The sequence below is a fragment of the Drosophila nasuta genome, chromosome 2L, assembly GCF_023558535.2.
Source record: "Drosophila nasuta strain 15112-1781.00 chromosome 2L, ASM2355853v1, whole genome shotgun sequence".
In the NCBI taxonomy this organism is placed as follows: domain Eukaryota; kingdom Metazoa; phylum Arthropoda; class Insecta; order Diptera; family Drosophilidae; genus Drosophila; species Drosophila nasuta.
Genome location: NC_083455.1, coordinates 3,434,955 through 3,449,302, shown reverse-complemented (window position 1 = coordinate 3,449,302; position 14,348 = coordinate 3,434,955). Strand labels below are relative to the sequence as shown.

Below are 14,348 nucleotides of genomic sequence, written 5' to 3'. Positions count from 1 at the left end.
ACATTACACAGACAAATCAATTTCGCTATCATAATTGACAACTTGTGGCATTAAAGTCCTGATTTCCAAGGTACATTTCGTAAAAGCAGAAATACTAATTAAAAATACAATACCATAATAGAAAATCCATAAATTGTATTGTCTCTTCTCCCTGGATAAGTCTCTTCTGTAGCAAATCGTAAAAACAATAACACGAATACAATTCAAATCCAGCTCAGGCAGATTAGAGAAAAAGAAGACAGACAAAACTACAACACACACGAAATAAATTGATATTTTACTGGGTGTAACCCACATAATTATTACCTCTTAGAATTAGCCTCGAGTTGAACAGTTTTCCGAAAACAAATGCCACATTTCGACGGGGCATGACTGCACGGAAAATGTCACGCTGTCTTTACGAAGGTTCCCTTCACCCTCCTGGATTTTGTTGTTTGTGGTATAAGTATAGATATTTATTCCTGGTGCAGGCAGTTGATGCCTCTCGCCGCCAAGGTGATTAGGTCGAAGCAAAGCGTGTGGAAATGGGATTAGATAAGGTCTAATTGAGGTCAAGCGATAGTAAACCGAGTGTGGAAAATGAGACAGGCCAAAGGCGGAAAATCAACATTTAAAATGGCATGGTTTTAATTGATTAATAATTGTTTCCATAGTTTCTCGCTCCATATTTGTCTACACAAAACAGGGCAGGGCATGTAATCGATAACAATTGCAAGTATGAATACTATTAAATAATAACATTATTGTACTACATTATTTAAGTTTATTTCGACATAATATTCCAGACAGTAGATGTTATGAAATAATGAGTTACGAAATACAGAACAAATAATGCGTTTACTACGGCAAACTGGGCAATTGTCTGCATTATGTTGTGCGGCATCTGCAGTTCATGTTGCAGCTGACCTCTGAACTAATCTCGTCCATATTCCCATGCAGAACATGCAGCAGCAATCAAAAGTTTTAATGTAACTGCAGTCAGGCTTGAAATTGAAGGCAAAACAATGCAACGGGCCAGCAAAACGAGTAACAAGTCGCATGAAGGCAAACTGCACAAACAAAAAAAAGAGAATACGAGAAGAAATCCAGCTGAATGAAACTGCAAAAATGCTGGCCACAAAATTGCACCAATTGCAGTTGATTAAGCCGAGACCGAGGCTGAGGCTGACGCTGAGGCTGTAGCTCAGGCTGAGACGGCCGAGCACTTGGCTCTATGGCCAGGTCGGAGCTGCAATGTGCGGAATGCACCACAAACAATAAATTCTGGGCATGAAGAGGCTGAGGGGGGCTGTTGCGGGAGGGGGGCTAAGCGCCACAAAAGTTTAGCCAACAATAATTTCGAGTTAACTTTGACACTTGCAAAACGGGGCAGGCAACAGGCAGCAGACAGCAGAGTGCACTGAATGCAGAGAACAGAGAACAGGACCTCCTGCCATGCAGAGGATGCTCTCTCTCTTTCTCTCTCTGTGCGCAGGCTGGACTATGGAAAGGCAGTGGCTGCGTTGGCTTACTGCAAATGCAGTTGTCATAATTTTGCATTTCCCTGGAAGCTGCTCGCCCTCATCCTCATCACAATCCTTGTGCTCGACGTCGTTGCCGTTGTTGTTCTCGGCCTGGTCACCAATGTGGCACTCGCCCGGGACAATTTGTACGGCCGACGGCGGCCTGCTGTGACTTGTGCCAAGTTGTTTGGCTTTTGTTGTAGTTTTGGCTCTGAGTAAATGCAGAAATTCAGCCAAGTTATTGCTGGGTGACAGGCGACCAGTTTAATGCTTGCACCCCGCAAGGTGCCATTGCTCTGGGGACCAGACACGTCTCTTGTTGTTGTTGTTGCTGGTGCTGTTTGTGTTGCAGGTGCCACTGCAACAAAGCGCTGGCCACTTGCAACCAAAGACCATTACGTGCCAGCTTAAAACCCCATCAGTAAATCCAATTCCCATGATAGCCCCATTGAAATCTGGGTCAAATCATAGCGTGGCAGCTGCAGCAGCATTCACTAAATAGCCACATTGCCAGGGGCTTCCCCGTCCCCTTCCCCGTCCAATCCTGCCTGTCCTCTTCTGTCCAGACCCGTCCTCACTCGTCTTTCTGGACATAAATCCTGACGCTGCAGCTAAAAAACAATTTTCTACGGGTATGTTAAACATCTCGTTGGGGACATGAGCTGACAACGACACCCAAAGCGAGACACAGCACAACAGCAACACAGCCGAACCCGAAATTCAACGAAACCAACACAACCCAACCGAACCGAACCCAACCCATTCCATTCCATCTCTGAGCAGCCAGTCCAGGCCTGTCCTCTCCACTCTCTGGACAGACGGTTATCCACACTCAGAGGCGACTCAGCCAAAAACCAAGAGCAACAACGTGAATGCTGTGAAGCTGGGCGAGGCGCATCTTCAATACACTGCAACAAGTTACAAACTGAATGAAATATACAGTAATAAAAGATATTTCCCTTTTTCCATTTGGAAGTTAGCTCAAATGCAAAATAATATTTACGTAAATAAAACCTTTAGAATGCAATTTATATTTGAAAATTATCTAATCATATAACTTAATATAACAAATGACTGCTGTTTATCTTAGCTTTAAGACATGATTCTTTACGATAATCCAATCTACTGTGTACTCCTCCTCAGACTCTATTTGAAAATCGTTTATGCAATACACAGTGCATCACAGTTTATTTCCACCACCAAGAACCGACAATGTTAAATCATTATACTGGCTAAACTAAAATAGGTTTGAATTTATTTAAACGCAGGATTTTAGTTTAATGTTTGATTTATTTTCTCACTTTTCGTTTTCTATATGAATTCTCTACAAAGCGAAAACATACGAACAAATACTACAGATTATTTCAACCATCAACTTTGCTGCTGTGCGAGATCAGTTTTCTAAGAAAATAACAGTTGTTTATTGATCTATTGCTATAATGCTAAATAACATAATATCTTCGTTTTTGAAATTTACAAATTGCAATTTATATTTGGGAAGTGATCTAATAGTACAATCAAATATGCAAATGCCTGCAACAGAAAGGATTATACTCAACAACTTAGTCTAGTAAATAGTATAAAGTGTTCACATTTGTCTTAGCTTCAAGACTCGATTCTGTACGCTGATTCCATCTACTGTGGGGTTCTCCTTACACCCTACTTGAAAATCGTATAAGCAATATATTTATGTAAATTTCGCACAGTGCACATTCAACACACCAGAAATGACGTAGCACATTTCAGACGCCAACAGCAGCAACAACAAAACTGTTGCTGCTGCAACCTCAAGCAGCAACAGCGACTGCGAATGCGACAAGCTGATGTTGATGCTGATGCAGCAGCAATAGCAGCAGCAGCAGCAACAGCAACAGCAGCGGCAGCAAAATGCAAACAAGTATGTCAAAAATCTGCATGTCTGCCACCACTTGCAGCTCCACCTCCGCCACCACCACCGTCATCGCTGTTGCTGCCACCACCGCCAACAGCAACAGCGACAGCACCGCCGGCAGCGGCAGCAACAACATCAGCTACAACAACAACGGCGACACGAAATCGCCTTTTTAATTTATTGCACAAGTGCTTTAAAAGCCACAAGAACAACAACAAGGGAGGGGGAGACAACAACAAGAGGCCCACGCCTGTGCCACACCCACTGCCTCCACCTCCTCCTCCTCCATCTCCTCGGGTTGTTGTGCATTGCAGTGGAGCCTCGGGGTTAGCAGCAGGAGGCAAAATATGACTTGCTTGGTTATTAAATTACAACAACAGCCGCACAAAAGTGAAAAAGACACAAAATTATATTAAGCGAAAGGCAAGAGGAGAGAGGAGGAGCGGGAGAGGGAGAGGGGCAAAGCAACTGATTTCTCGACTTCTCATTTCCACTGAAATTATTTGCATAAGTAACGCGATACTCAGCACAACAACAACAGCAACAGCAACAAGCCAACTGTTTGACTTTGGCCCGGCCGGATGATGATTACGATGAAGATGACGATGATGATGATGATGCTGATACTGATGGTGATGCCTCCCAAACACGATCGCTTGAGCCATTATGGCCATTATAGCCAACGAGGCAATGCGTCATGCACGCACAGCATGCCGCATGACATCCAAGCTGCGGCTGCCCAGAGAGATTAGCAGCACAAGGAGCACCAGTACAGCAAAGCACAGGAGAGCAGAGGAGCGGGGCAGCGGAGCAGCCACTGAGGCGGACGACCCACGCAAACCAAATGGCAAACATGACTGATCCGTGGAAACCCATTCGAGTGCCATTTCGTGGCTCTCGCGCCGCTGCTGCTGCTGGCTGCCTGGCCTGTCTGTTGCAGTTGTCGTCAGGAGGGCAGGCGGGACATTACTGAAATCTCTGTTCTAACAGTGGGCGCAACTCGCACTTTAATGATTCATTATTGTCTGATGAAGAGAAAAGTTTAATGCATATTTACGGCAGCTCAACAGCTTCATTGTTCGCTAGTCAACAAGCTGTTTGATTCAGCTTCTCAGTTTGTCTATTGAATGTTACAAAAGTCTCTTAATTGCCTAAAGTTAAATACTGTTTTTAACAACACAATACTTGCAATGTTTATCTTAAATGTTTTCTGTAATTATAGCAAAAATTGACATGTTGCATTAATCACTTGAAATTAACGGCAACAGCCTTTTAATTTATTAGTGCTTTCAATAATTAGTTTAGTTTGTGAATATAATAAATAATGGTTAGCAGTCTACTTGCACCTTCTTAACAAAACAACAATTGTGTAATGGTTATTTGTCAGGACAATGACAACTTAAAAAACCATAGCTTCAGATCACCTTTAGAAACAAAAGCTAAAGTGTAAAAGATAAGATAAACATAAGTTATGTGTTACCGGACCATAAATAAATGGGAAACTCGAAACTCGAATACTAATTTATTTATATGATTGCTTTCCACTATAAATTTCAAATGTGAGCACAATTATCTAAATATTAGTTAATATAAATTTTAAAGTTGATGCCAATTCATCTCTTCTTTTGCATCCTCATTGCAAACACTTTTCCTCTGCTTTTCGTATGTGATACAATCATCATCAAAGAAGAGTTGAACAAACCCAAGAAACTAACTCATTGGGTCAGTGGCATCAGTCAGACAGACCGGGAAATCCCCTCGAGCTCGGCAGTCATCAAATGCTCTTCAATGTGGCTCTGACAAATACGGAAAAACATTTTCCACTTTGACAACAATTTGCTTTAGATTTTAATCGCGTTGGCGGAAATGTTGCTGTGCTTCCTTTATTTCCATCCTGCGATGCTGCGTCCTTGTCAATGGGTCATGGAATTTTGAGCTGCACTTGTGACTTATCGTAATTAAAATCAGCGCCAGCAACTGGCATCAAGTTCATGTCGTGCAGTACTCACTGTTTTCTCGGACTGTGCCATCTCGCTCTTTCTTTCGCTCTCTCTCGCCCTCACTTAATCCATCTCTATATGTGGACTTTTAAAATCTTTTAAATCTATGCGCATAATTTTCAACCCAGGCTAAAACTCGGTCCACTGAGGCGATTGCCTCTGATTTTCCTCTGACAGTCAACTGACAGAAATTGATTAAAAAAGCATTGCAAGGCATTTGCTCCAACTCGTCGTAGGCCGAAAGAATACAAATACGAGAATACGAGTACAGCATGCATAGATTTTCAGCCAAGCTCTGCAAAAGGATTTTCCAATGCAAATGAAGCTGCGTGGGCAACCATTTGCATGGCTCCAAAGATTTCCATACGAGGTGGACAGACGAATACGATGCTGGATAAAATATCTGCTAGGACAGCCTGTCGACATTTGGTTAAATATTAAAAGATGCAAGGGAAACTGTCAAACTTAATTTAAGATCATTCCAAATCAGGAAAACATATATAAAATAAATGGGAAGTAAACCATACTCCAATACTTAGCTTAAATAATAATAATAATAATAATAATAATAATAATAATAATAATAATAATAATAATAATAATAATAATAATAATAATAATAATAATAATAATAATAATAATAATAATAATAATAATAATAATAATAATAATAATAATAATAATAATAATAATAATAATAATAATAATAATAATAATAATAATAATAATAATAATAATAATAATAATAATAATAATAATAATAATAATAATAATAATAATAATAATAATAATAATATATAATAATAATAAATAATAATAATAATATATAATAATAATAATAATAATAATAATAAATACTAATAATTATAACAATAAGTCCCGACAGTATTAATATAAATTTTCAGTAGTCGGAAAAAAGTATGGCCTTCTTTTATAGTCAATAAAATGTGTATACGAAATATTTAGAAACAGACGGACATTGCTATATATCCTCGTCTGTTGACGCTAATCAAATACAAATATGTATATATGGGACCTCACAAGATTATAAAATTATATATAATATAATTATAAAATTCAATTCAAAATTAAATTCTTTCTTTCAGTTTCTTCCCAATCTGAGTAACCTAACTTTGAACGTAGAAAAGTTAAACTTATTTATATTCTTCGCCAATAAAACATTCAAAATTTAATTCATAGTTCAAGTAACATAAATGCAAAATAAATAAATAAATAATAATAAAACTACAAAATCTTTGGAGCTTGTAATACAATTTTTGCAGTAAGATTCATATTCAATAGCCAAATAAATTCGACTAAAATCCTGCAACCAATATTTGAATTTGCAAATTTTCAATATAGAGTTGTAAATTGATAATTCTGCCCAATTTATTTTGATTTCTAAATCTGTATTTTTATTTGGCTTTGCCAAAATACTTGAGCTAGTCGAAGTAAAGCATTTAAAAAGACTTTGTCATTGATATTGACACTTTGACTTTGATTTTGTTGTTCACAGTTGGCAAATTGTGTGTTTTTGGGCACATTTGAGATACGTAAAGACACAGACTATTAGATAGATACTTAGTTCAAGATCCGAGATTCGAATGACCTCGAAGAGAGGGTCAGCAAACCCGAAAGCCGCCGCCAAATGATGAAACTAATTTGCATGCAAATGCCAAAACGCGTTGCACCTGCAGCATTAGCATAAGCAGACCTATAGATACTCGTATCAATGCTGAGGCACAGATAGGCCAGACCACCAAGTGGCTATAGAGTGAGAGGCAGAGGGGCAGGGATTTGTGTGAGTTCTCTAAGCGACATGCTAATCAATAGGCCACACGAGTGCCAATGATTATTTTGCCATAAAATTCAGTTAGCTCTCTCGAGAGCTGCTCCTATCGAGTGGCCCACTCGAGCTCTTGCCTCTCGCTCTGGTTTCCATTTCAACGTTGCTCCGTCTCTTTCCCGTTACAGTTCTCGACCCCGTTCTCCGTTCTCCGTTCTACGTCTCGTTCTCATGCTGTGCACAATTTCCAATGGCTTTTTGGGGGCCAAGTTTGCATACGGAATTAGTTTATCCATGTTTGGCGTTGTTGCAGTTGCATTTGCAGTTGCTGTTGCCGATGCCGATGCCATTGCAGTTGCAGCCAAGTTTATGCTAAATAAGCCAATGCCACGCCCCCCATACCGTGGCATGCCGTTTGTCGGCTCTGGCTCTAGCCGCCCACAGTTGAAGTGATTTCCAGCTGAGACGCAGCTGCAAACGCTGAAAAACTTTTGTGGCCATAAAAGCGACTCTGCATAGAGTCAAGAAGAGTAGTTGTTGAGGAGGGGGGATTGGGGATTGAGGAGACAATTTCAACTGCTTTTTTATGCTGCGAATATATTTTTCTCTATTTATTTTATTTCACTTGGCGGTACTGCTACCAATTTTTTACAGTTCCTCTTCGCCTTAGTATATCTTTCATTCCACTTGCCTTTTTTTAATATGTTTAGTAAACTTCGTGTTATAGCCCCTTCCCCCGATAAACCCTCTACCTCCACTCCACTCCTGATGCTGGCATAGACAATTTTCCGCGCTGCCATAAAAACTCAAAAGTTTGTGCAATGTGCGCAGTTTATTTCCGTTGCAAATACCTTGGATTTGGCTCAAGTCGCTGTTGAAGAGAGGTAACGGGATGGAGAAGGAGGAAGGGAAGGGGAAGCAACATGACTGGTATCCTTGCGAGCTGTCTAAGTCATCTCCTGACTGCTCCTGGACCCCAGCTGCTGACGTCTGATGTTGTCGGCTGCTTTTGTCAACACTTTGCCCGTTGATGCCTGACAGCTGCATATTCTCTACTTAGTACGGACTTACTTATTTAGTTGGCTATTTCACTTGCCAATGCCTCAAGGCCAAGACAAGTTGGCTCTTAAGAAGTAGTTGAAAATGATTAACTGACTTGGCTGACTAAAAGTGTTGCTTCACATAGAATAGTTTGAGATGCTTATCGAAAACAAGGAGAGCTAATTTCCCACTTACTTTCAATAGAAAATCCTAAATCTCTCTATCTTAATAGCCTTTCAGTAATATAATTATTTTAAAAATTTGATAAATATATTTTATTTATGAGTCATTAAATATTGAACATTTAGAGAATGATTTTAAAAGTCATTTTAATTTAGTTAGTCTTGAAAAAAGTAAATTTGTAATTATTTTTAAATTACTTGTCATTAATGAGAAGGGGTTTTCCATTTTTAGACAATAAGTTGAATTTATTGGATAAAGTAGTAGCATAAATGATAGAATTGATTTTATGACTACCAAATTTATAATAATATAATTTTGAGGATCATAATTGCCTAAATGTGTGTGTGTGTGTGTTTTTTTGTTATAGTAAATATGAAGTGTTTTATATATTTTGCCATAAAAATCTTTACAGTTGACTAGATAAATACATTTTTGCTGAATTACTTAGTTTCATTGCCTTAATAAACAGTATGATATTGAGGGTTTAATCTTTAAAAATGCTGTATGAGGTGTGTTGTAAATTTCATTTGGATCCTATAACACTGTTAATAGGAAAACTAATTTTTCAAATTCGAAATTCATTTACAACGTACTTTAACTTTTAGTTTTACTTTTGATGTTTTAAAGTACCTTAAATACCGATTCAGTTTATATTATTGTGGTCTCGAAATTTTAATATGGATATTATAACAATACTAGTGTTGGAAAAAGTAATTTTTCTTGTAAATACAATGAAAGTGTTATTGCTATTATGCACTTTTCAACGCGCTTTCCCTTGAATACCTCTTAATCGAATTTGAGTTCTCATTTATTATTTCATACATTCCATAAATGTAAAGGTTTTTTCATTTGCTTCTACAAACTCGTATTGTCACTTTTAGTCCCTGGCAAAATGTCAACCCCTATTAATGAGGTTCTCCATTAACGCACGATCTGTGCTCTGGCATTTTAGGGGGGTGAGTAAGGGCGCTTCAATAATTGCATCATTTATCAAGTTAAGCAAATCAACAAAAAGAAAGTTTTAAAGACGAAACCATCGAGCATGGTTGACTCATTAATTTAAAGCCAACCCCCTGCTGCTGTTACTTCCCATAAGACCATAATAATAATCGACATTAATCAGTCAGAGATTATCGATAAGTGAGTTTAGGCAACGCTTAACAGGGTTGCCACTGTTAGCAGGCAGTTCAGCTGCGTTTAAGCTGCGTGTTTACCTTCTTCGGGCCTAACCGCCTAATTGATTACGCCCCAAAGTCAAGTCCGCGTCTTTATCATCATCAACATCTCGGGCATCATCAGCATCAGCTCCTCCATTGCGAACATCTTTAAAAAAAAAACTGAATCCAAATCACGTGCATTCTGGAAGCTGTTCTTGCTCATTGTTACCCTCTCTCTCTCTGCCTGCGATGTCTGCGTCGATAAGAGGTTCGTATCCCCTCTACCTCTCTATCTCCCTCTGCCTACCCTTTCCCCTCCCCATACTGCACTCTCCCCTTCCTCATTCCTCTATATGTAGTCGAGTCGAGTCTGGGCTCCCCAATGATTATTTTGACTGTGATTTTTATCGCACGTCGGCTTTTGATGTTCGTCTTTTGCTGCGACTTCAACTTGAGACTTTGTCTTGTTCTTGTTGTGTTCAGTGAACATATTTTATATTCATATTTTATTTATTTAAATTTCAATGTGGATGTGAATGTGAAAATATTCAATGCATATTCGTATTTGCATTTGGGAATTTGTTTTTCCAGCACGAAAATATTGAGATCTTATCGTAGTTTATTAAAAGATTTCTTATCTATAATGCAAATGTCATCTAGATTTGGTTGTTTATTCTCTGCTCGGCTGCTGCTGTTTTTGGCTGGGGATTTGGTTAGGGATTAGGGTTAGGGTTTTGTATGTATGTAGCTGGGTTGGGTTGGGTTTATTTAATCAGCAAGCATCCGAATTTTCATTCGTTTCCGAGTCATCTGTTATCCACTTGAAACTCTATCAATGCGCTGGACCAACTAATTCTTGTCCTTGCTCAGCTCTGCTCTACTCGGTTCGGCTCGGCTTGACCCACAAATCCATGCTCAAGCCCAAAACAAACAAGCATAAATCACCAGCAAAACACACACACACACACACACATACATATGACAGTCACAGCATGGTATAAAAACTGAAACGAAACGGGTCTTAAATTTAAAAGCAATCTGCCAGAGAGATGCCTTTAGTCCTGTTCCTGTTCCTCTCAATGCTTCAGCTGCTATTATTGTTGTAGCTGTTGCTGTTGTTGTGTGGCCTTTGGCCAATTTTCTTATTAAAAACAACAGAGTCGAAATGTTTACCAAACAGAATTCCCGACTCCTCGCACTTTGGCCTAAACTGTAAATAGAGCGGCCAGTGAAAGTGCCGAAGCCCGCACTGCAAGAATGCGAATGCGAATGCGAATGAGAATGAACATGAGAATGAGAATGCGAATGAGAATGGGAATAGGAATAAGCATGAGCATGAGGTTCACGCAAGGACACAAATCCCAACGCCACATGCTGAGTCTGTGTCTATGCTGCTATCCCTGGTCTGGTGTCGGAGTACACACTGTACAGTCCGCATCCATTGTCCGACCATCGAAATTGAACCACCCCCCACGAAAGGAAAACGTTTTGTTCGAGGCAAGCCGAAAAAAGTCGGAGAAAGGAAAAAAATGGCATTGCTAAACCCATTAAATGTGACTCACAAAAGGAAAGCAAACACAAAAAAATAAAAATGTAAGGAAGTTTGTGGTATTACCCATTTGAACGACCAGTTAATACCCTATTCTATATCAATTTCGTTTGACGCATTCCAATAAACTATGATTAAGGGCATCGCAATTCATTTCCTACAAACTGCTCTTTATTCAAATGAATAGTAATTACTAACTGCTTAAACAAAAGATATATCACATACTTGGTAGTCCATAATACCCCAAAAGAATTTAAGGATGTGTACTAACAGAAACAAGAAAACATGCCACTAGTATTTGCTTGTCTTGCACTATTCCTTGTTTATCCTTTGCTCTGCCTTTCACTTTCCTTGAAGACAGCGACTGCTACTCGCAGTATTTTTTATCCACCGCCTCCGATTGACACCCGCCGAAGCTGGGCATAAATATTTGGACATGGCGACTGATTAGTGGGGGCCCAAATGGAACGGAATATCAACTAAACTAAACCAAACCAATTTGCTGGCATCTAACGAAACCTTAATCGAAAATTGAATGGCATGTTCAGAGACCAGAATTGGTTGTTCTGTGCTGTCCTGTCCTGTGCTGCTCTGAGCTGTCTGCAAACAACAACTAAGAGCACAAACATCAATCAGGCCTCAAGTTTTTCTGACTTTCGAGAGAAGGCGGCACACACCTCTGCGACATGCTCATCGTCGACTCCGTCTTGAGCATTCTTTTGGACACACGCCAAGTGCATAGCTTCCATCCAGCATACAGCTACAGAACGCAGCCTCCAACTCCTGCTCCTCCATTTACCTTTGTGCTCCCACATGATTTAGTACAACATTTCCTTCGTTTCTTTTCCCCTTTCGTCTCTCCCGGTAGCTGTTGCCATGTTTGACTTGATTTCGTCTAAATTGAGTTCAGTATCAACAGAAAATACTTCCGTTTCCTTCCCTGGCAGTCTAGCAGTCTGGCAGTCTGGCAGTCTGTCAGTGTCTCTTCACTGCGCTTCTCTTCTGTTCAGTTCTGTTCTCCTCTAACTTCCCCTTTCGCATCTTCAGTCAGTTTGTTGTGTACCTTTGCTTGATTTTGCGTTCTATTTTTGAAACTACCAAAGTAACCCATCCAACAAGTCCATTCCATTCCCCTTCCTCTCGGTCCCTTGGCCCAATTCTGTCCGACTTTCACTCCCACTTCGGTGTTGGACTGTGTGTTTACTTTGCCAGCAAACTCATTCGCATCCTTGTCCTTACTTCCCCTTCAGATCCTGCGCATCTCTGGTGCTGCTCTTGGAGTTGGTGTTGGTCCTGATGCTAGTCGCTTCGTTGAGGTGTTTGCTTTATTTTGAATGCTTTTTATGTTCAATTTGTTTCAATTTAATGTTGTTTTGCCAGAGATCAGCCAGGACGCGTTATATTTTGCATGCATTTCAGATGTTCAGATGTGCGCACCTTCTTCCATGATAAATGGCATTAAAGGATTTGCGTGAATAACCAAGTCTGAGCTGCCACTGGATAGTTGCCAGGGCGAACGAGTTGGCAAGTTTCTCCGGTTGAGAGCAAACTTGCTGCCAGCTTTTCTTGTTAGATTATGGCCTGGAAGTAATGCTCAACGTGGTTCATTCTTCTTGAAGACTCGAATTAAATGCATTATTAATTTTACGTCTTAAGTCACCGGTTAAAAGTGGTCTGGTGTGCTAAATTTCTGTATTAACTAAATGCGCATGCAATAATAAAGTATAAAATTATCTGCTGAAATAAATTTCTCGTTCGAGAAATCATTGAAGTTATTTATTAATTGTAAATACACAAAATTCACGAAAATTACATCAAAAATTTTTTGATCTCTAAACATAATGGATTACTTAAAATTGTAATACAATTTTTACTTCCAAGTCTGCACCGTGTTGTTTTGTCGCCAGCAAGGTAAATATTAACTTACAATGGAGTTTCGTCTACTTACCTGGAAGCTCGTTAAAGGTAGACTTTTTCACGTGAATTTTCGACTCGATTTCAGTGGAATAGCGGCGCCAGGTGCACCAAATAAATAGTTCGCCAACCGTTTCCACATAAAATCGACGAACATTTTCACTTATTAACAACAATGAATGCTCGCCATAAAAAAGAGGAAAATAATACTAGCATTCAATATTTGAATAAAGCAAAATGAAAATGTGACTGTGACTATTTCGAATGAAACATTAAAATTCCATTAGCGGATGCGTTGCACATAAATTTTTGGAGCTCCGCTATCTCGATGGAGTCATGGTGGGGAGCTTATCGATGGAGGCCACGGCAAATGGCCAGAAATTATGCATTTTGTTTAGCTTTAATTGCAGCGCACTGTATTTATTTAGTCAGATAGAGCAGCAAACTGAACTGAACTGAACGGAACGGATCGAATCGGAGAAGTGGGGAACTTCAGTCTACGGCTCGCGATAATCGAAAATAATTTATAGAAAATAAATATTTCCACACAATGCGCCGCCCTCGACGATGGGAAAACAACTTGAACACTGCTTCGTTTCCTCAATTTTCCAACCATTGTGCAGTTGTTTATTTAAGTTGTCATTAGAATCGTTGCTCCAGCTACAGCTACAGCTTCGACTTCCAGCTAGTCAGTCAGTCAGTCCGTTTGTCCGCCAGTCGACGGCATATAAACTTTTTAAATTATCACCGAGGCGCACTGCAAGTGTGCGAGGGAGTCGGTGGCAGGGGCAGCCCATTGGGGCGCGTTCAACCGGCTGCCACTTGAGAAACTACCGAGCCGGTTCGGTTCGGGTCGGGTCGAGCGTCGAATAACGTCATTCGCGTACGTGGAAATCGCACGGCCATGTGAAATGGAAATCCAGCCTTGCCCCTTGGCTTGCCCCCGGGCTCATCAGTGTGTCGTCAGCAGCCTCTGCATGTTGCACGGAAATAAATGCTGCATGGTACAAAAAAAAAATGCACAAATAAGAAGAGTTCCCCTGGCTGCCCTTCGTTTCTACCACTAGGGACGGGTCTTCATCGTCATTTTCATCTTCAACTTCGTCTGGATCTGGGTCTGGGTCTGGAGTTTGGAGTTGGAGTTGGAGTTGGAGCTGTTGGCGCCCGTACAACCGGAAATGCAAGACAGTATTTTGCTTAAGGAATTGAACTGTTTATTGAAAATGCCTGGGAAATGTTGCAAAAATATACACAGAAGTAAATAAATTGAGTGTATTACAACTGCGCAAACACCCAGCAAATTGTAATGTATCGAATAGGTAATT

General features: G+C 39.9%; 1 long non-coding RNA gene across 2 annotated transcripts; it reads right to left on the bottom strand.

The window, feature by feature from the left end:
* Nucleotides 1-4,902: 4,902 nt before the first annotated feature.
* Nucleotides 4,903-13,072, bottom strand: LOC132798809 (uncharacterized). 2 transcript variants are annotated; one of them, XR_009633975.1, is made up of 3 exons: nucleotides 13,058-13,072; nucleotides 5,403-5,809; nucleotides 4,903-5,329 (listed from the first exon to the last, which is right to left on the bottom strand). It is a non-coding gene; the product is annotated as an uncharacterized LOC132798809 (long non-coding RNA). The 2 variants fall into 2 exon arrangements; XR_009633974.1 differs by lacking the exon at nucleotides 13,058-13,072 and having other exon boundaries at nucleotides 5,403-5,869.
* Nucleotides 13,073-14,348: the final 1,276 nt, after the last annotated feature.